Genomic DNA, 20,541 nt, shown 5'->3' with positions numbered 1-20,541 from the left:
AGTTGTTGCCAGGGGCTGGCGGGGGGGTGAGGGGAATAAGGAGGCACTGCTGATAGGTATGGGCTTTCTTTTTGGGGTGATGGAAATGTTCTGGAATTGGAAAGTTGTGATGGTTGCATGACATTGTAAATATACTGAAAACTGCTGAATTATATACTTACGAACAGTGAGTTTTATAGCATGTGAATTAATCTCAAGTTTAAAAACTAACTGCTTGTCATATTGGATTTCTTGTAGTCCCTTGAATCAGCTAGTTAGAAAAAAAAAAGCTTCATCCTTCATCACTACCTCCATTTTTCCTCCCTAATGGTAACATCTAGGCTATTTATTGCAATAGCTGTCCAGAAACAGGGAGCTTTGCTGTTGGCAGTCATTGTATTGTTTATAATATACATTCCCATATTCTGAGGAGTAGAGCTGAGGTTGAGAATGGGCAGGGAATGTGTTTAGGGGGTGTTTTCATTATAAACAGTCTGTGTGTGTTTATTTTAAAAGAATAAAGATTATTTCCAGGAGAGCTATTAAAGATCTAAAATCCAGGGGAAAAAATACTTGTGTGCCCAGTGATAGATATGTGAGTGCTTTGTTTGTATCTGTACATGGCAGGCAGGTTAGTTATCACCTGAGATTCTAATTAGAGGGCCACACTCCAGAGGTGGCCTTTACAAGCACTCAATGACCTTTCTCTCTAGATAACACAGAGGTCTTTGAATTAGCATAACAGATGTTAGGATGGCTTTTTCTTTGGTGAAAAAAAGTAATGGTCCAGATGGAGACGGGGTAGACAAGCTAATGCAGGTTCAAGGCCCAGGATCCCAGAGCCTCTGCTCTCTGCAATGGCACCTGAGCCCTAGAGTTTGCAGACCCTGTGCCTCACTGGTGCAGGGGCTGCTGCCGTCTGATCCTGATGGGGTTAGCTGGCCTGCAGCTGGTATATGGTTGCACCTGTATCCATTGAACCTCTCATACAAGGTGCCGGCTGGAAGGTCACGTGGCAGAACCCGGGCCTCACAGGTTAAATGGAGGAGGTGGGATGACTGCTTTGTTGTCAGTCTGCTGTCAGTGTTTGTACAGGTGGCAGGACACGGACCGAGCCTGTACTGATGCAGCGCGCTGCCTGGCAGTGAGTTGCGGCTGAAGTCCTGGAGCTCTTAATCACGGAGGCGACTATAAACCGGCTGTGGTGGGTCGAATTGTCTCCCCTAGCCCCGAATTCCTATGTTGAAGTCCCAAACCCAGTACCTCAGCATGTGGCCTTATTTGAAGATTGGTCTTCACAGAGCTATCAAGTTAGGATGAGGTCACTAGGGAGGTCCCTAATCCAGCAGGACTGGTGTCCCGTTAGAAGAGGAAATCTGGACACAGGCCCATGTGAAGGGAAGAGGATGCGAAGAGACGCAGAGAGCAGACGGCAACTATAAGCCAGGGAGGGAGGCCCGGATCCTTCCCTCACGCCCTCAGCAGGGACCAACCCTGCCAGCCCCTTGGCCCTGGACTTCCGGCTTCCAGAACTGGGAGACAATAGTACATTTCTGTTGCTGAGCGACGCCTTCTGCGGGTCCTTTGTTATCAGCTCTAGCAAACCAATACACGGGCTTAGGTGCATTTGTACCATGGTGACGTCTGTCAGCTCTGGTCACCAGGTTGGCGACCCTCCTACAGGAACCACTCCTTCTTTCTTAGTGTCAGTCCTCGCCAGGGTGGGCACTGAAGGAGGGTTTGATGGTGGCAGGCTCCTCAGATTTTACTGAAGCAAGCTGGCCTCACAAGGCACCGAGCTCTCCGTTACTGCTAGGCCCCCAAGAGTTCCAGGCCTCCCCAAATAAGCAAGCTGAGTCCATGCCCCAGGGGCCGCGCTCCACTGCTGAGGCAGGGCCCTGTAGTCACGCAGTCTTGCCGCTGCGTGATTAGGAAAAGGGAGGCCAGGAGCAGGGCTGCAAGCAGGAGCGCCTGGGCAGCTTACCGCAGACCCAGAGGCACAGCTCTGCCCTGCTGCTCCTTTGAGTGGCGTTTGCTATTAAGAAGCTCAAGGCCAGCAATTGGTCCCTCTTTCCCACATGGTGTGACCTCCGAGGCCTGGGAAAGTTACTGTGGTTTCTCAAATGACTTCACAGAAAGAGTTGGAGAGATGGAGGGGGTTGTGGCTGAGGGGCTCTGCTTTCCTGGCATAGGCCAGTGCTCCTTCTTTTGGAGGAGAACATATATTTTTTCTGGGTGATACACAAGAAGTAGCAGAGCCAGCTGCTCGGATGTGGAGACAGAGCTGCCCCAGAACAGCTGCAGGAAACCAGCGGAAGTGCTTGCTACGTGCTAGATCCCTGTTAGTCCCTGAAGAGATTACTCCTCTCAGCACTATGAAGTGAGTACCATTGGCCACATTTCAAAGAAAATAACTCCAACAGTGAACACTGAAGCTCTGTCTAAAGTTGCGAGCACTGGCCTCTGGAATTAACATGCGTCACTTCATTTAGTCCTCAGGGTGACAGACAGATGAGGTAGGAACCATCATTGCTGTGACTTGTAGCCACAGAACCAGCTCAAAAGGGTCCTATCCTGTTTCTAACAAGATACTGAGTTGCCTTTCAGAGACAACAGACCCAAACCTCAAGTCACGCAGCCTAGGAATGTGCAGAAGAAAGCCCTGGCCGAATAGCTCAGCTGATTATGTAACCGAAAGCAGGTCTGGCTGCCTGCCGCTAGGAAAGCCAATACGGTATTCCCTCCCGTATTACATTCTAGACGCTCCCGTGATAGGTGAAAATCTGTGAAATAGGAACCTTACATTTATTTTAGTATTTATATATATTTTAAGGCTTTATAAACCCTTCCCGCACACTGATAAACCATTCCCAGTCCCTTATTAACCTTTCCCACTCCCTTAACTTTTTCCAGACTTTTATAAACACGCTTATGTTGTTAAACATATTCTACACTCTTAAACCTACGTAACTTTAACAACATACGTACACAGTACCACAAAATCCTGCGATCTAGCAAAAAATCCGCGATAAATAATTAACTATAATATTTTTAAAAATCCCGCAATACAGTGAGGCCACAATAAGTGAACCGCGATATAGAGAGGGACTGCTGTACTTGAGAGGCAGGTGCTGAAGTAAAGGAAGTGATTTTATTCAGACGGCCTCCTGGGAAATGGGGGAGCTCATGTCACAAAGCTCATCTCCTGGGAAGATGGGGGACTCTCGTCTCAAAGCTCATCTCCACCTCTCAGTGCAGGCAGGGGTTTTTATAAGGAGGGAGAGGGGAACAGAGCAACAAGACCAAGGGAGGGGGTTGCCAAGTTCTCTACATGCAGATGAGCAGTCCATTCTGATAAGAACAGTGATGCTCCAGTGTACATCGCCCTGGTTTAGCCATTCTGGGTTCATGCCACCCTGGTTTTATGTTATCCTGGTTCCATGGTTGAAGGTTAGCAAATCTAGAGCTGAGGTGTCTGAAGGCCCTGAAGGTCAGTGTCTGTATCTTTTGAAGTTAGTTCCTAGGATTCTTACACAAACATGCTGTTCATCTATAAGCTTCATATTAGTCAGCACTTACAGAAACAATGTCAAAAGAATGGTGGGTGGGTTACAACTTCCTACCGTTACAATTTTCCACTGTTACAATTACAGCTTCCTCCTGATATGCCAAGATTGCAGGTTCGATTCCTGGTCAAGACACATACAAAAAGCAACCAATGGTCCTGGCTGGTGTGGCTCAGTGGGTTAAGCGCCAGCCTTCAAGCTGAAAGGTCACCAGTTTGGTTCCTGGTCAGGGAGATTGCTCAGGGTGGTTGTGGGCCAGATCCCCACTTGGGGCTGTGTGAGAGGCAGCCAACTGATGTTTTTCTCACACAGGATGTGTTTTTCCCTTTCTTTCTCCCTCCCTTCCCCTTTCTCCAAAAAAATAAATACAATCTTTAAAAAAAAGAAGGAATCAATGAATGCATAAGTGGAATAATAAATCAATGTTTCTCTCCTTTCCTAAAATAAATAAAAATTAAAAACAAAACAACCCAATATTAAACAAAAAAGAATGTACAGAGGAGAGAACGTTAACCTCCAGCTGCACCTGGAACCAAAACCTGACCAGGACATGGCCAGAACTTGAACACCAGAACCCTTTCAGAAGTGAAGGGTCCGTTTTCCAGGAAGATCTGGTGCTGAAGCTGCTTACCATAAATGCCCAGCTTTCAAAGTTCTGCAGTCAAAACCTAGACAGCCAGTGCTTCACATACCAGCCTGTTCCCCTAACCCCCAGTCTTTGCCTTTAAAAGCCACCAGGGAGTTCAGGTTTTAAGCAATAGATTCCTGTTCTCCTTGCTTGGAGCCCTGCAAATAAAATGGCTTTAATTTCTCCATTGCGAAGCCTGATGTCAGTGTTAGGATCTGCATTGGGCAGGCAGACCCTCGGTCCCTTGCATTCATTAACATTACCATCCCTTTTCTGTTCAATCACGTGCTCAAGGCCACATGGTGAGCAGCTGCCAACAGAGCAGTCTGCTCCAGAGCGCTCACGCTCTCTTCTCTGCCTTCTGCCTGAGAGTCAGCGAGGACTCAGGTAACCATCACTTTGCCTAAGGTTAAAAATAGCTGACCGGGGCTGACTTGGAATGCAGTTTTATAAAAAAATGCTGTTGCATCCTCTAAAGAACTGTTTGATGAATGTCTACCATAGGAAAGGTATTGTGCTAAAAACATGGAGTCCAAACACCAAAATCCACAGTTACTGTCCAAAAGGAGAATCAGCCACGAGGAAAGACAGTCATGCAAATAATTATAATTTAACTCATTGGAGGAAGAAGGTATTGATCCTACTGGGATCCTATAAAGAGCCCAACGGCATTTATACTGGCGAAAAATCAAACAAGACTGTCCAGAAACCACATAATTAATTTTTTAAAAGTATTGCAGTGGGGGTGGGGGGCAGGGAGCAAAATCACTCTCTTAACCACATAACCACACAAGAAACTTATGGCCTTTGAATTGAACAATAGACTTAGAAAACTATTGCTAAATCTTTGATACCATCTGACATTTTATAAACCATGTCTAGTTTTTAAACCAACCATTGCTTTTCATTTATGGAATTTGTCTAAAAATGTTTCAAGCCTTAAAGAGAATTCAAGTAAAAATATCTTTAACAGGAAAGAAAAACTAACAAGTTTCATTAGCACTGGGAGTATTCTTATCCTTTTTTCTCCTTGGGTGTCAGAAAAGAACAGTAAATACTGTGGAATTCAAAAATATATTTGCTTTGAGATTTTCTTCGGCCTTCAAATCCAGCTAAACTTTACAGATTGAAAAAAGCTAACTTCCATTCATGAAGGGGAGGAACATATTCTGATCTTATATTTTCCTCTAAAAAAGGGGTCTGTATGCTTTTTATCCAGGGGAGGGAATAGTATAACCAAAGCTTAGCATCTTGAGAATAACGTCTGCTTTAGGAACCCACAGATTCATGTATTTCCAGAACATGAGGATACAAACCGAGATGAGGCTGGGCTGTAACTGAAGGTAACTTTGAAGAGGTTTTTATGGGGCCTTAAAAAGTTGAAGTTTCACCCTGATTGGCTGGTAGACAGTGAAAAGGAAACACTGTTTCTCCCCCTACCCACCGCTCCACTCTCAGTACTTCAATTCTTGCCAGCGGTGTGTGCGTTTGTTTGTTTTTTTCCCACGCCTAGAAATTCTCACCCTGGCTGGTGTGGCTCAGTGGACTGAGTGGCGGCCTGCGAACCAAAAGGTCACAGGTTCGATTCCCAGTCAGGGCACATGCCTGGGTTGCGGGCCAGGTCCCCAGCTAGGGGATGTACCAGTGGTAACCAATCGATATATCTCTCACACAACAATGTTTCTCTCCCTCTTTCTCCCTCCCTTCTCCTCTCTCTAAAAAATAAATAAATAAAATCTTTAAAAAAAAAGAAGAAGAAATTCTCCAGTTCTCTGATTACTGGCTTGTTATAAAAGGACATAACTCTGGAACAGCTAAGTGGAAGAGAGAGTAGTGTAAGGTGTGGGGGGAGGTGTAGGAGCTTCCTTCCATGGGAAGCAAAGCAATCTGAACCACTCAGGGGTTTTAAGTGGGCTTCCTTATGTAGGCATGAACGAATGAATCCATGACCACTGGTGATCCACTCGGTAAGGGTAGCGGGGTGAGCGGATCTGCAAGTTCCAACCCTCTAATTGCAGGTTGGTTCCCCTGGCAACCAGCCCCTATGCTCGGGTTACTTAGGGGCTGTCTGAAAGTCACGTGTGGTAACCAGACACTGCTTTCACCCTTATCCCTCTTAACACTTAGAAAACTACAAGGGTTTTAGGAGCGCTGTGATGGAAAAGGGAACAGAGTCCAGATATCTATTCATTATAAATCACAAGATCACAGACAGTATTGAAAAGTTTTTGTCAAGAGTTTGAAAGGATCAGTTTTACCAATTTATAAAGCTTCTCTTGAAGCCCAGGATGCGGAGGACCAGGAAGACCATTAGGAGTCAGTGTCACTTATGACGTTACTGTCTCGGAGCTCCAAGGCCACCCTTCTAGTCTCCACTTTGCGATGCTGATTTGGAAAACCACATTTCTGCCCTTGCCAGCTGGATGGTTCCTTGTCCCGGTTTGCCCAGTTTTGGCATCGAAAGTTCTGCCTCCTGGGAACCCCTTCCCAGCTCCTCTGCACGCCTTGCGCAGAGGGGACTTGCCGGCTGTTATTGCTCGCGTCACCCCGGCAACACTTCGCTCCGCCCGCGGCCGCCACAGCAGTTCCTTCCTGCAGCAACAGCTGAATCCAGTTTGTCTTTTCCTAACATTTGCAAAACCATTTTCACCAGAAATGTCAGCGCCAGGCGGCTGGTGCGGAGTCCCTGTTCCCCCAGCTCTCGCGGCGCCGGAGCTGCTGCTTGCGTTGTTCCTTCCCCACCTCCGCGGTGCGGGTCTCAGAGGGTGGTCCCCCGACCAGCAGCCTCAGCCTCCACTGGGAACTTGTTAGGGACGCAAAATTCCAGGCCCCCTCCCAGACCAACAGAGACTCCGGTGTCAGACTCAGTAGCCTGTATTTTAACAAGTCCTCCAGGTTTGAGAACTGTGGCCTTTTCATCCATTCAGCAGAGGCCCCGGGCGCAGAAGAAAATATTGGGCCCCTTAAAAAAAGAGAGAGAGAGAGGGAAAATAAAAATACACATTAACCATATTTTTAAATAAATAAAAATATTATGTACTATTAATATTTTATTTCCAATAAAATTTGAATGTAATATATGTATAATTAATAATAGCATAATAATAATCATAAAGTTTTGATGCCGTTTCATTTTTCTAGCTACCAATGAAAAGGAAAATATAAAATTTAATAGTCTGAATGATTAGAATACTAGAGAAGAGATTTTTCATTATAGTGCAATAAATTAATGATTAATTAAAACTCAAAAATTATTCATAGCTACGAAAAACCAGGCGCTGATGTAACAACAGAAATTAATTTTATCTTAAAATAATTTCAACAATAGGAATTAATTTTATTTTAATATAATTTCAACTTGCCTGAATATTTATTTATATGCACAGAAAACTATTTTTAAAACCATAAATGAAACAAGTACATATCCACCAGCTAATTTACACCGCTGCAGTATTTGCGGATATCGTTAAGTGTGCACTGCAGGAGAGCCTTTGTAAGTACAAAGTAGCAAATATGATTCTATTGCTCCCATGAGCGGTAGTGCAGCCGCGCGGGGCCTATGCAGCATAGTAATGAAATAATAAAAATAAGCGAATATAAACATACTATCAGGTTTTACCGCCTATTGTAAACATGTACGTAATTAAAATTGCACTTATGAAACCAAACTTGGTGTCATTAGGAAAAAGTGTAAAGTTGGGGTTTTGCGGGGCCCTTCAGAAGTCGGGGCTCAGGACGTGTGCACGGTACACCCGCCGTTAAATCCGCCTCTGCCATTCAGTTACCTAGATAACAACTTTATACCACGATGGTAACTGGTGTGGCTTCTGTCTCCTCACTGGACCCTGGCTGACCCAGAGTCGGCTGCAGTGAACAAATTAGAGATGAAGACTGTTCACATCAGAGCAGTGGAGGTGGGGTGGAGAAGAGGTGACAGAAGACTGAAAAGGCCTGGATTATTGTTTGGGAAGAGAGAAGTCCAGGACAGCTCCCCTGTTCAGGCCTGGGGCCTGGGGCGGCTGCGGTGCCCATTCACGAAATATGGGCACTGAGGGAGGAGGGGCGAGGGTTGGGATTATGGAGATGTTGGGTTTGCCTTTGGGTTTGAGCAGGTTCCAGTTGAGACACTCAGGTGAGGACATCCCATAAGCACTTGGCTGTAGGGTCCTGGGCTCAAGGCAAAGGTCCAAATAGAAATCGAGAGTTGGGAATAATCAGCATCTAGGTGGCAGCTGAAGCCAGAGGCCTGGCCAAATCTCCCCAGGGAGACAAACAGAATGAGAAGGAGATCCCCTAGCCAGGGGATAGGGATAGAGACCAGGACAGGCAGAAGGGCTGGGCAGGGGCAGGGCGGAGAGCCAGAGGAGTGAGGAGTTACAGACGGTGAGGAATTGGGGAGGTCAAACGTGGCAGGGAGGCGAAGGGGCTGTGATAACCAGGCCCTTTCCCTCCTGTATTCTGATGCTTTGACATCTGGGGTCTTGCTGACTCCCAAGGCATTGCCCCTGCCAGGACTAGTCAGTTCCTAAAGACAGTAAATGATTCGCCAGTGAGCATCATTTTCAAATACAAACCGACAATCCAGGGCCCACGCTCCCACCACCTCCTGGATCAGGCTTTCCCCCTCTGGGCACCTATCCATCTGCCCAGACCTCCCCAGGGCCAGGGCCCAGACAACTGGGGAGGGCCCTATGCCTCCTTATTGCAAAAACGGTAGCAAGCTCTGCACACCAATTTGCACCTTGTCTTATTTAAAAAAAAAAACAACATAACTACACATATGTATCAGGTCCTTGAATCGTTTTGTTCAGTGTCACCTTGTTATCATGTTGAGAACTTAACTCTTGGTTCTATTAGCCCATGGTAAAATTGGTTTCATTACAAGTTGCTTTGTTTATTCACAGACCTATTGATGTTTAAGTGAGAACTTACTGTATCTTGAAGGTCCCTACACATGCACACACACACACGCACACGCACACCTTATGCATATATTGTATAATCTTAATATATCACATTTCATTTTTTTTTAAAGATTTTATTCATTTACTTTTAGAGAGAGGGGAAGGGAAGGAAAAAGAGAGGGAGAGAAACATCAATGTGTGAGAGATACATTAATTGGTTGCCTCTTGCAGGCCCCCACTGGGGACCTGGCCCACAACCCAGGCATGTGCCCTGACTGGGAATCGAAAGGGCGACCTTTTGTCACAAGTTGGTGCTCAATCCACTGAGCCACACCAGCCAGGGCTGTCACATTTCTTTTCCAAGCTATATAGTGTTCTATTGTTATGGATGTGCATAGTTGATTTAACCAAAACCCTATTATTCATGGCCATGTCAATAGTTTTCCAGTTTTTTTCCTATACAGATAGTGCTGCCACAAAGAGGCACACTCATGTGGCATTTTATTTACCATCTGCGGGTCTTTCTGATAGAATCCTGGAAGAGGGATTGCTGGATCAAAGGGTATACTTGCTGGATATTGCCCAGTTCTCCTTCATGGTTGTTTTACTTTTTGCATTTCACCAGCAAGGTGTGAGAATCCCTTCTTCTCCACAGTGTTGCTGCCAATGGAGTATTGTCAAGCAATTGGAATTTTGCTAATCAGATAGGTGAGAAAAAGGATCGCAGTATAGCTTTAATTTTTAAAATTATGAATGAGGTTCAGTATATCTTTATATATGTGGGGCCATTTGCATTTCTTTTTATGTGAACTCTGTTCACATATTTCCCCACTTTCAAGAGGTGTCTTGGTCTTTTCCCCTCAATTTTTTCATGCTCTTTATAAGTTAAGGATACTAATCTTTGTGAAATAAATTGTACATATTTTTCTCCTGAAAAAATTTTAAAATATTTTATTTTTAAAGAGAGGGTGAGGGAGGGAGAAAGAGTGGGAGAGAAACATGGATCAGCTGCCTCTCACATGCCTCCAACCAGGAGGATCCAGCCCGCAACCCAGGCATGTGCCCTGACTGGGAATCAAACCAGTGACCTTTCGGTTTGCAGGCTGGCACTCCATCCACTAAGCCACTCTAGCCACGGTATCTGAAGTTGTTAGTTTGTGTCTAGTAGGTTTATTTTTTGAAACAGCACAAGGTTTATATTTTTGTTTGGCTATTCAACAGAATTCTCTTTTACTGCTTCTGGATTTTGATAAATTGGAAAATCTACCCTGTTGCGCGTCATTAGGGGACTCACCAGAGTTTTCTTTTATTGTTTGTGAGGTTGTGTTTTTTATTTAGATCTTTGATACACTGGGAATTTAATCTAGTATCCAGTGGGAGGAGTGGATTCAAGCTTTTCTTTTTGGTTATCTAGTTGTTCCAATTCTACTACATTAAAGAGTTCTTTAAAGTCCTTCTCTGAATTAAAACTATTATACAATAATACAATACATTTACAAAGGCAATTGTCTCTATTTCTGGATTTTCTAATTCTTCCCTTATCTTTGTGTTTATTCTTGCACCAATAATATTGTTTTATGTTGTTTTTAATATCTGGTAGAGCTACTCCCTCACTTCTCCTCCTCCTCCTTCTCCTTTTTTGCTTGTTGTTCTTCCAATGAACCTTAGAATCAAGTTGTCTAACTCTAGAAAAAAAAACGCTGATGACATTTTTATTAGGACTAGGATACATTTACAAACGAACTCGGGGCAATGAATTGACCTCTCTATAAACGCCGGCAGCGTCTAGGTTTCCATCCTCAGAGTTTGAGCGCCATCTGGTGGTCACCATGCGCAACAGCAATATTTTCTTTAAAAAGGCCGCTAAAAGCAATAAACATTTATTATTTAGACAGTTCCTCTATATTTCCTTGTCTTTTATTATCTTAACACTTTTGAAGAGCACTTACCAGAGGCTTTATATAATTTTCCTTAATTTGTATTTGTCTGATTTTTTTCATGGTTGAAATACATGAAGTTATGCATTTTTTTTTTTTTTTTTTGCCAAGAATACCACAAAATGCATCATATCAGGGGTTTCATGATGTCCATGTGTCTCATTATCGGTGATGCTGACCTTGGCCAGTTGGTTATAGTGTTGTAGCTGCACTTCTCCACTGTGCAGTTACTGTATTTCCCCTTGGAATTGATAAGTATCTTAGTGGAACACTCTGAGACCATACAAGTCTTGTTTCTCCTCAAACTCTCACCCACTAATTCTAACATCTATTGGTGGGTCTTGTCTGTAACAGTAATTACTGGGCATTTGTCTCATTGTGATTTTTCATGTCCCCCTTTCTGTCTACATTTTTGAATAGCTTTGCTGGATAGAGTAATCTTTTTTTTTTTTTAATTTTTGATTTATTTATTGTTTTTCTATTACAGTTGTCCCACTTTTTCCCCCATTGCTCTCCCCCACCCAGCGCTCTCCTTCTTCCACAGTCAATCCCCATATCCTTGTACATGTCCATGGGTTATTTATACTAGTTTCTTTGTTAAACCCTTCCCCGACTTACTCCACTCTTCTCCCTCCCCCTTCTCCCCTGGTGACCATTAGTCTGTTCCTTGTTTACATGCCTCTGGTTCTATTTTGCACATTTGTTTGTGTTGTTCATTAGTCTCCTGTATTAGGTGATATCATATGGTATTTGTCTTTCGTTGCCTGGCTTATTTCACTAAGCATAATTCCCTCTAGTTCCATCCATGTTATCCCAAATGGCAAGAATTCTTTTTTCTTTCTGCTGTATAGTATTCCATTGTGTAATTATAGCACAGTTTTCTAATCCACTCATCTACAGATGGGCACTTAGGCTGTTTCCAGCACTTGGCTATTGTAAACAGCGCTGCTATGAACTGGGGTTTCAGGATTCTTCAGGTATAATCTTAGCAATGAAATTACTGGTTCAAAAGGCAGTTCCATTTTTAGTTTTTTGAGGTAATTCCATACTGTTTTCCATAGTGGCTGCACCAGTCTGCATTCCCACCAACAGTGCAGTAGGTTTCCCGTTTCTCCACATCCTTGCCAGCACTTGTTGTTTGTTGATTTGTTGATGATGGCCATTCTGACAGGTGTAAAGTGGTATCTCATTGTGGTTTTTATTTGCATCTCTCTTATGGCTAGTGATGTTGAGCATTCTTTCATATGCCTATGAACCCTCTGTATGTCCTCTTCAGTGAAGTGTTAGTTCAGGTCCTTTGCCCATTTTTTAAATTTGGTTGTCTGTCTTCTTGGTGTTGAGATGTATAAGTTCTTTATATATTTTGGAGATCAAACCCTTGTCTGAGGTATCATTGGCAAATATGTTTTCCCATATGGTTGGTTTCCTTTTCATCTTGCTGATGTTTTCTTTTGCTGAGCAGAAACTCTTTAGTCCCATTTGTTTATTCTTTCCTTTATTTCCCTTGCCTTAAGAGATATATCGGTGAAAACATTGCTTTGTGGGATATCTGAAATTTTCCTGCCTATGTCTTCCTCTAGGACTTTTATGGTGTCATGGCTTACCTTTAAGTCTTTGCTCCATCTTGAGTTTATTCTTGTGTGTGGTGTAAGCTGGTGGTCTACTTTATTTTTTTGCATGTCCCTGTCCAGTTCTCCCAGCACCATTTGTTGAAGAGGCTCTTCTCACTCCATTTTATGTTCCTTCCCCCTTTGTCAAATATTACTTGATTATATAGACCTGAGTTTATTTCTGGGCTCTCTATTCTGTTCCATTGATCTTTATGTCTTTTCTTATGCCAGTACCAGACTGTTTTGATTACAGTGGCCTTGTAGTATAGTTTGATGTCTGGTATCGTGATTCCTCCTGCTGTGTTCTTCTGTCTCAAAATTGCTGTGGCTATTTGGAGTCTTTTTTGGTTCCATATAAATTTTTGAAGTATTTGTTCTAGGTCTGTGAAATATGTCACTGGTATTTTAGTAGGGATTGCATTGAACCTATAAATTGCTTTGGGTAGTATGGACATTTTAATGATGTTGACTCTCCCCATCCCTGAGCATGGTGTATGCTTCCATCTATTTGTATCTTCCTTAATTTCTTTCTTCAGTGTTACGTAGTTTTCTGAGTATAGATCTTTTATCTCATTGGTACTTTTATTTTTTTTTGTTGCTATAGTAAATGGGATTTTTTTCTAGTTTCTATCTCTGATATTTTGGTGTACAGAAATGTCTTCAATTCCTGAAAATTGACTTTGTACCCTGCTTTTTGCCAAATTCACTTATGTGGCATAGTTTTTTTTATTGGAGTCTATAGGGTTTTCTATGTACACTATCATGTCATTTGCAAATAATGACAGTTTTACTTCCTCTTTTCCAATTTGGATGCCTTTTATTTGTTTTCCTTGTCTGATTGTTGTGGCTAGAACTTCCAAAACTATGTTGAATAGGAGTGGAGAGAGTGGACATCCTTGTCTTGTTCCTGATCTCAGGGAGAATGCTTTCAGTTTTTGTCCATTGAATATGATGTTGGTTTCAGGTTTCTCATATATACCCTTTATTATGTTGAGATATGCTCCCTCTATTCCTGTTTTGGTGAGTGTTTTCATCATAAATGTATGTTGTACTTTATCAAATGCTTTTTAAGCATCTATTGATATGATCATGTGATTTTTATCTTTCATTTTATGTGGTGTATTACACTTATTGATTTGTGAATATTAAACCATCCTTGCATCCCTGGGATGAATCCCACTTGATTATGGTGTATGATCTTTTTAATGTGTCGCTGGATCCAGTTTGCCAATATTTTGTTGAGGATTTTAGCATCTATATTCATCAGTGATATTGGCCTGTAGTTTTCTTTCTTTGTTGTGTCATGACCTGGTTTTGAAATTAGGGTAATACTGGCTTCATAGAACGAGTTTGGTAGTCTTCCCTCTTCTTGGATTTTTTGGAATAGTCTGAGGAGGATAGGAGTTAGTTCTTTCTTAAATGTTTTGTAGAATTCACCTGTGAAACCATCTGTTCCATGGCTTTTGTGTGCTGGGAGTTTTTAAATTACTGCTTCATTTTCACTCTTTGTTATTAGTCTGTTCAGCCTTTCTGCTTCTTCTTGATTCAGTTTTGGAAGATTATATGTTTCTAGAAATTTGTCCATTTCATCTAGGTTGTCAAGTTTCTTGCCATACAGTTGTCTGTAGTAATTTCTTACAATCCTTTGTATTTCTGTGATATTGCTTGTGATTTCTCCTCTTTCATTTCTGATTTTGTTTATTTGGGTCCTCTCTCTTTTTTTCATGATGAGCCTGGCTAAAGACTTGTCAATTTTGTTTATTTTTTCAAAGACCAGCTTCCGGTTTTATTGATTTTTTGAATTGTTTGTTTAGTCTCTATGTCATTTAATTATGCTCTGATCTTGATGATTTCCTTTTTTCTACTTGTTCTGGGCTTTATTTGTTGTTCTGTCTATATTTATTAATTATTATTTATTATTAGTATATTTTTCTCCCCATTTGCTTACTTAAATCAGTATGGGCTTATGGATATTTGCTTTTTTTCTATAAATTAAAACTTGATATTGAGAAACTTTTTAATTTTTGACAGTCTGATGGGCGTGAAACAGCATGCTTCTGTGGTTCTAACTCGAATGTTTCTGAAAACTGAATACTATTAAAGTTGAACATTTTTTGGCCTTCCTTATTGTGGTCTCTCTGAAGTGCTTATAGCATCTATTTTTAAAAAAAGATTTTTTATTTATTTTTAGAAAAAGAAGAAGAGAGGGAGAAAGAGAGGAAGAGAAATATTAATGTACGAGAAATGCATCAATTGGTTGTCTCATACATCCCCAAGTGGGGACCTTACAAGCAACCCAGGCATGTGCTCTGATGGGGAACCAAACCAGCAACCTTTCGGTTCTCAGGGCAGCTGTCAATCCACTGAGCCACACCAGCTAGGATTATAGCAGCTCTTTTTCATTCTCTTCTTGTCTCTCAGGGTCAGGATGTCAGGCACAGATATGAATCTGTGCCTAAGAAGTAGGCCTGAAATAGTGGAGGTCTTATATATACATTAAACGCAACTTCCAGGCTTTATACGCCATCTACAGGCTGGAAACTCATGTTGCAATTTGACTTCCCTGGAAGCAGATACACACTGAGGTGCAGTTTGAAATGCAGGATGTTTATTAGGGATTGACACCTGTTGAAGGGAGAGGGAGGAGCCAGGGTTGGGCAGAGGGAAAATTTCAATTGTGATGCAGGGACCACATTGGCCTTGGTTGACCTCAAAGAGCTCTGAAGCATGGAGAGCCCATTAGGGCTGTCCTCTATGGATCAAATTCCTGGGCTTCTCACCCCTGACTTCATCAGTTACTGATGCAGCCATCCCTGGAAGGGTCCAGATTTGAGCGTGGTAGCTTTCTGCAACTGAGGCTGACCTTGAAGGAGCTGACAGCACTCCCAGTGGCTAGATGGGCAAATATTGCCACTCCATCTCCAGTGCAAGACCCATCCTTGATTTCTGAACCTATCTATCCAACACCTGCACTTGGATGTCTTGTGGAGTCTCGAGCCGCTTGTATCCAAAGCCAAGCTCCTGCTCTTCCTCCCAAACCTGCTCATCCTGTGGGCTTCCTGTCTCAGTTAACAGCAGCTCCATTGGTCCTGTTGCTCAGCTCAAAATCTTTGGAATCATCTCTGATGGACCCCCCTCTTGCTTCCTTACATCATATCTAATCGGTCTACAAATCCTGTTGACTTCATTTGTGAAATATCCTGAAGGTGAACACCCGGGACCAGGATACACATCACCTCTTCCTGGAGCTTTTGCAGTTGCTCCTAATCGGAGACTGTGTGCCTCCACCCCTGCCCTGCGATGTTATTTTCCTGTTGGAGTGCAAACCAGATATGTCCCTTCTCTGCTGTTACCATCAGTCACTTCACTAAGAGTAATTCCAAGCCCCCTTCAATGGCCTATGAGGCCCAGCAAGGTATCCCCCTCCCCATGAACTCTGACTTCATATATTCTTCCCACCTCCTTGCTTGCTGTACTCTCTCTGGAATTTTCTTCCCCTAGGATCCCCATGGCTCCCTCTCTTCCATCCCTCAGGCCTCTGCTCAAAAATTGCTTTTTTGGTGAGGGTGTCCCTGATGATGTTTTTAAACTCGCACATGCTGCCTCAGCACCCTGTCTCCTTGACATGTGCTTCTCCACTACCTTCACCATCATCCACTGTAATATACCTACTCCTTTGGTCTCTTATCTGTCTCCTGCCAGAACGTGTACAATCCATGAGTGCAGGGCATTTTATCCCTTTTGTTCTTGCTGTGTCTCTAGTGTTAGAAAAGTACCTGGCACATAGTAGGTGTTTAATGAACATTTTAAATGAATGCAAGGATAAATTTTGTGTAACACTTACCACTACAGGAGAGTGAATTTGTTCCTTCTTTAATTTTAATTCCACTATTGGTAGATAAATGTATTCTCAGGAGACATTAAAATAGTAGGAAACACGAAGTCCCCTTAACATGGATGGTGGGCATTTCACATTTTTTGTCTACCCAGCAGCCAAACATTTCTTCTGTTTTTGTGAAACTCCTCACTGTGTTACAGGAGAGGCAAATCAGCACGATGCATAGCATCTTCTTCCTCTGTGTACTCTGCTTCCGCCCTCACATACTCCTGCCTCCCTCTTATGAGGACCTTTGTGATTACACTGGGTCACCAGGGTAATCAGATCAATCTCCCTGTCTCCAGATCCTTAACATCTGTACATCTTCACATCTGCAATGTCCTCCTACCGATTCTGGGGATTAGAACGAGGACATCTTTGGGGGCTATTATCCAGCCTACCTACTAACGGTGGACTTCTTGGAAAAAGTCACACATTCTCATGCTTCCCTCATGCCTTCCAAGACACAGTATCATGTGGTCAAGTGTGAACCGGGGGCTCACCCCCTGGCTCTGACATTTACTAAGTGTGCAAAGTATAACATTATTGAGCAAGGCATTTCTCTGCATCTCAGTTTCTTCATCTATAAAGCAGGTTGACAATAGCACCCATTCCTGCCCTGGCTGGCGTGGCTCGGTGGGTTGAGTGCTGGCCTGCGAACTGAAAGGTCACACAGTTCAACTCCTTGTCAGAGCACGTGCTTGGGCTGCAGGCCAGGTCCCCAGTTGGATGCTTGCAAGAGGCAACTGATCGATGTTTCTCTCCCTCTGTTTCTCTCTCCCTTCCCCTACCTTTAAAAAATAAATAAATAAAATAATTTAAAAAGTAGTACCCATCCCCTAGGGTTGCTGTGATGATGAAATGAAATATCACACATAAAACATCAAGGACACGTCTAGCAAGTGCTGTGTGCTCAGCTGAGAGGTTCTCCATCCTGCAGCTCCCTCGGCGCGGATGAAAGAACTGACTCAGAAACGAGTTGTCTGAGGAGAGAGAAGGGTGAGTGTCTCTCATAGGAGATCACTGACCACTCCTTTCTCAGTCAGGGTTTTTACTGAGTTTGCCATGTGCAGAAATGCATGGGGTAAGCATGCAGACCTCCACCAAATGGTTGGGGGTAACAACCAAGGGAAGCATAAATCAGCATAGCGAGACAGGCAGCAAGACTGTGAGGCGCCAAGGCACATCATAGAAGTCCAGATGCCTCTTTTTACTTAAACATTTTGTTTTCGAATCCTACTGATAAGATTTTGGAGCTACACAGAGCAAGCAGGCTTCATCCGCTTCAAAGCGTAGATTGCATTCCTATTCTACTTCTAAACCCCCCGAGTGTGGGACCAGCAGTATGGTATGTGGGTGCCTTTGCCAGCCGGTTAAGGCTTATAGGCCCATATTCTGGTCCTGGCTCCACACAGTGGCTACAGCCCTCTGTACCATACATACCGGTCTCCCACACTCAGCAAAATCCTGCAAAGTTAAGTGTTTCCAGGAAGGTCTGATGCAGTCAAGGAGATAAGCTTAAGCATGTATGTCATAAACTGAGCACCCACTTTGTCGCAATTCAATGGTTCAGGCACAGGGTAGGAAAGAATAGCAACAAATAATAAGTGGAACTTGCCTACAGGGCATACACCTGAGCCTGTGAAAGAAAAGATGAAGCAAAGGCAAAGAGCAGGGATGTGGCATCAAATAAGTGTAGTATTCTTCTTTAGTTTTTAAAAATTTAAGCATGGTTGGTATACAATTTTATATTGGTTATATTATTTCAGGTGTGTGATGGAGTGATTCAGCATTTTTATACCTTACAATGTGATCATCCCACTAATTCTAGTTAATTATCTGTTACCATGTAAACTATCCCAATTTTGTTGACTATATTCCCTTTTACCTTTTCACCCAACTCCCAACCCCTTTCTCGGGTAATCAGAGGAAGACATTACATGATTTTTAAAGGGTCAATCCAGGAAGAAGATATAGCAGTTGCAAATATCTATGCACCCAACATAGGAGCACCTAAATATATAATGCAAATGTTAATGGACATAAAGGCAGAAATTAACAGTAATACTATGATAATTGGGGACTTTAATACTCATAGAAACAATAAATTTGCTTTGGCTAGTGTGGCTCAGTTGGTTGGGCACTGTCTTGCAAATAGAAAAGTCACGGGTTTGATTCCTGGTCAGAGCTCATTCCTGGGCTGCGATTGAATCCCTGTTGGGGGCACATGTGCAAGAGTCAGCTGATTGATGTTTCTCGTATTGATGTTTCTCTCCCTTTCTCCCTCCTTTCCCTTCTCTCTAGAATCATTTTTTTAAAAAAGCACTTAAAAAAAAAAACAATAACTTTTGAAAGTCAGCTCGACCCAATGTGATCTTGAGTGAGTTCACCTCTCTGACCCTCAATTGCTACAGCTATAAAATGGGACTAACCCAGAATTCACCCCCTAGAATTGAGCAGAAGATGAAATCCAGCTAAGCACATAAAGGGAGCATTCAACACTTGAAGCCATAATGACCATGACTCTTGTTAAAGGGTCAAATGAGTGCAAGCAGGGAGAAAGAGGAGAACTCAGTGTGCTTAGAGGTGAGCTCCCTCCTGGGGCCCAGACAACTAGTCAGTCCCAGTCTGGCTAGACTTTCTTTCACCAGAGAGTCCCTTCTTTTCTGTGTCTGGCTAAAAAAAAAAAAAAAAAGAGTATGCAGATATAATCAGTTAAGGATTTTAAGATAAGGTCATTCTGGATTTAGGGTAAGCCCTAAACCCAATGACAGGTGTACCTGTAAGAGAGAGGCAGAAGGGGACTAAACACCAGACACACAAGAGGAGGTGATGTGAAGATCGAGGCAGAGACTGGACTGATGCAGTGACAACCCAAGGAACATCAGGGACTGCCAGCAATCTACATGCTTGTTACAAATTGCTGGATTCAACTGGCTAAAATTTCGTTTAGAATTTTTGCATCTGTGTATATGAAGGATATTGATTTGTAGGTCTCTTTCTTCCAATGTCTTTGTCTGGTTTTGAGATCAGAATGAGTTGGAAAATATTCCCCCTTCAAGTTTCTGAAAGTTTGTATATAATTGGCATAGAAAGCAAAAACCTAAAGCTATAAGAATTCTAGAAGCAAACATAGAAAACCTTTGTAACCTTGGGTTTGGCAAGGATCCCCCACCCCCAACCCCACCCCACAGTATTTCTTAATTATTTATCAAGAGAAACTATTCCTTATCTCAAATATTCATGTTTCATAGTTCAGGAACACAGGTCAGTGACAAATTTCCATGAAATTCAACCCAAAGAAATCCTTTACATTCCAAGATCACTTTGCACTCTGAAAGATACCAGACTTCCTTATTTCCTCAAAATCTTTCTTGGAATAATAATTTCTGTAGAAATCTGCATATGCTTTTTTTGTTCAGCCACACCAAACCTACAGGAAGCTGCAACTCTCAGGGATACAAGGATGCCGCCAACAATATGAAATCACAGACACTTGGCCAGAAGGCCATGCATTGAAGGTTTTGTCAAAGCACTTGAAGACATGGTAATTGTATTCTCCATGGACCAAATTTATTAAATATGATACTGAAAGCATAACCTATATAAGGAAAAGTGATAAATTGGGCTTAATCAAATGACAACTTAATGCTGTTCAAAAGACATTGTTAACAGAATGAAAAGACAAACTACATAATGGGAGAAAATATTTGCAAATCATACATTTGATAAAGGACTTGTATCCAGAATACACAAGGAACTCCCAAAACTCAGTAATAAGAACACTGACAACTCAATTAGAAAGTGAGCAAAAGTTTCTAATAGACACTTCAAAGAAGATATATGAGTGAGAGATTAAGCAATGAAAAGTTGCTCAACATCATTAGGCATAAGGAAAATGAAAATTAAAACCAAAATATGATACCACTGCACACTTATTAGTATGGCTAACATTAAAAAGGCTAATCATACCATGTGCTGGTAAGGATGCAGAAAAACTGGAATTCTCATATACTTCTGCTGGGCAGGTAAAATGGTAT

At 42.5% G+C, this 20,541-nt stretch overlaps 1 pseudogene; it reads right to left on the bottom strand.

Moving 5' to 3' along the window:
• Positions 1–19,823: 19,823 nt before the first annotated feature.
• On the bottom strand, positions 19,824–20,047 carry LOC149994678 (cytochrome c oxidase subunit 6C pseudogene; annotated as a pseudogene).
• Between the last annotated feature and the right edge of the window lie 494 nt (positions 20,048–20,541).

Source organism: Furipterus horrens, unplaced genomic scaffold, assembly GCF_987537825.1.
Source record: "Furipterus horrens unplaced genomic scaffold, mFurHor1.1.pri manual_scaffold_13, whole genome shotgun sequence".
Classification (NCBI taxonomy): Eukaryota; Metazoa; Chordata; class Mammalia; order Chiroptera; family Furipteridae; genus Furipterus; species Furipterus horrens.
Note: the sequence above shows the minus strand (reverse complement) of the source record. Positions and strands in the feature narration are given on the sequence as shown.